The sequence below is a fragment of the Tamandua tetradactyla genome, chromosome 23, assembly GCF_023851605.1.
Source record: "Tamandua tetradactyla isolate mTamTet1 chromosome 23, mTamTet1.pri, whole genome shotgun sequence".
Classification (NCBI taxonomy): Eukaryota; Metazoa; Chordata; class Mammalia; order Pilosa; family Myrmecophagidae; genus Tamandua; species Tamandua tetradactyla.
Genome location: NC_135349.1, coordinates 10,370,708 through 10,373,584, shown reverse-complemented (window position 1 = coordinate 10,373,584; position 2,877 = coordinate 10,370,708).

The following is a 2,877-nucleotide window of genomic DNA, read 5'->3' as shown; positions in this document are numbered from 1 at the left end:
GCTGTGCGTGCCGCGGGCGGACAACCCCCTGCGGCCCCGCCCACGCCGCGTGACGCACGGGCTCCGCCCGCCGCGCGCCCCCGCCCAGGCCCCTCCCGGCTCCTTCCGCTGCTCCCGCGTCCCCCCTCCACTCAGCTCACCGCCCCAACCCCCCACCTCTTCTGGCAGTCCCCTCCTTCCTCGAAGCTCACCAGCACCTCTTTTCCTCCACTTGACCCCCGTTCCTTCGCCCCAACACCACCAGACACCCCCACCCCCACCCGTTCCCCTCCAGACCACCGCCCCGCCGGGCCGCCAGCGCGTGGGCCCCTGGGAGTTGTAGTTCACCCTCGGGCGGGGTGATCTTTTGGACCCACCAAGGACAAAGGGGCAATGGAGACTACATCTCCCAGCGGGTGGAGCGCGCGGGCGGAGGAGGATGGGGAGGGGACTTAAATCTGGCGGCCGCTGGGGACCCCTGGCGGGAATGAGAGCTGCGTCTGCCCGAGTGAGTGCTGATTCACGGCCCCGCCCCCTATTCCCCGGGAAATTACGAGGGAAGGGGCAAGGGCCTCAACTCTGGGCCCTGTTTCCGAGGTGAAGCAGCAGGCCATGGAGGTTGAGAGGGTACCTCCATCGTAGAGCCAAACCGTCAGGGTGGGATCTGCCCGCGGGATGGGTGAATTAAGAGGCCAAACCGTGGGGGACTGTCACCCCCTCCTCCAAGGAGCCAGCTCCCCATCCCCACCCTGAGGTTTTGGGGCCTGACTCGGTAAAAATATGGTGAAAACATGAAAGACAAATACTGGCCCGGCATACCAGTCAAGTTACAAAAAGGATGCAGCTGTGTGCAGGTTGACCCCTGGAGGCTCCTTCTTCCTCTCCAGGATGGAGTGCTGCAGATTCCACTGCCAGTTACCAAGAGCCTACCTAGGCTATGCTTAGGACTAGGTTGTGTCTGGACATACACGCTGAGGTCAGACCGACAAATCCTAGCTCATAGGGTTCCCTTTTTGAGATTCCGGGTAGCTCCCACACACTCCATAGTTTTGACTGCAAATTTTCTTTATTTCATTTATTCAACAACTATCTATTGACCACACACTATGTACCAAGTACTGTCCTAAGCAATGGGGTACAGCAGTGAACAAAACAGTTTAAGCTCCTGGCCCACATGGAACTTAGCATTCTAAAGGGGAAACAGAAAACAGGCAAGATAAATAATCAATATGTAGACTATGTTGGAAAGTGATACGAAGCGAAACATAAAGTAGGGAGATGAAGTGCGGGGTTATGTGAACCTAGAATGAAAGAGATTCTGTGAAGGAATATTCCAGACACTGCTAGATGCTGGAAGAGGAGAGCATGGAACCCTGCCTTCAAGAAATTCAGCATGTCTTAAGTACTGTAAGTATTCATAAAAAATTCTTCCAGGCTGGATAGGAAGAGTAGGAAGAGGTTCTAAAAAGCAGCATTTCCGACCAGCTCTTAAAGGATGTGTAGGATTTGAAAGCAGGCAGAGGGCAGAGGCAGCAAGACTCAGAGGCAGGTTCCTTCCTGGCATATTTATTGGCAGGCAAAGAATCTGATGTGTCTGGTGACTCAGGTGATGGGCAGTGAAGCTGGGGATGGAGCCAGGAGTCAGAACCTGAGGGGCCCTGAATGCCAGGCTAAGGAGTTAAGTCTTTATTCTGAAATAAATAGGATGCCTGAGATGGATGCAGAAAACCATCAGAGCTGCATTTTGATGGCTTCATCACCATTGACTCCTCGGTGCCTGGCACAGTACTTGGCACTTAGTAAGCACATGGGACATAGGAAATAAGGAAATGAATGAATGAATGAATTCACTTCAGGAAGACTGCTCTGTCAGGAGGGTAAAGAGATGGACTGAGTGGAGAGAGAGACTCAGAAAATAGCTGACTCTCCTCCAACACAGCATCTGCCTTGGCCCCTCTTCCCTTACCACACCAACCCAGCAAAATGCAATCCTGTTGGTGAATAAACCCTCCCACTTCCTTCTGTCTCTTGCATGAGTGGTTCACCAAGTCATTCCTCTCTTTCTTTTGCCCCCCCCTGCAGCCTGGCATGAACCACTGTAGTCTGGGCATCACGAACCCATGGAAATGAGCCCTTACACCCAACCCTGGTTGTCCACAGATGGATTAAATGTGTCACTGGTCCAGGCCCAGATGCTAAATCTTGGGAACTTCCTGGCACATTTCTCCCTGCCTCTCTGACCTCTCCCCTCAGTTCCTTCCCCCACCAGACCAATATGCTTAAAAAAAAAAAAAAAAAAGCTCAGGCCAAATCTAGTTGGAAAAAGTAAAGCAGATGCAAAGAAAAGGATGTTCGAGAGCCAAACAGGAATGACATCTGCAGTCTCTACATCGAGGCTTCCCTCCAACAGTGCAGGGGGAACTGGCCCTGCCCCTCCTTTCCTGTTGGATTTTTTTGAGGCTCTGGGTTTAAAGCTACAGCAGCCCAGCAGCCTCTGGCTGTTGAGAGGACTGCCTCCGAGGCAGGGCGACATTACCCGCAGGGAATAGCTTAATATCTGGGCTTCCGTCTCCACTGCCTGGTACTGCTGAAAGAAACCTGAGCAGACAGGTGGAGAACTACTATTCTGGCTTCTGCCTGGTCCCCAGCAACATGTGCAAGGCCTGTCCTTTCTCCATGTCTCAATTTCCCCACCTTTAAAGTGAGAAATTAAACTGAAAAAGCATTAAGGGCCCCACCCATCCAGGATGAGTCATGGTTCTAGATTCAGCATGTGCCTCTTATAAAATGGAAGGCTACTAGAATTCTTTATCTGTGGTAACAGGAGTCTGTGCCTGCAGATGTGAGAGAGGGGCAAATTCCAAAGGTAGAGAAACTCAGAATTGTCCCTGTTTTTTA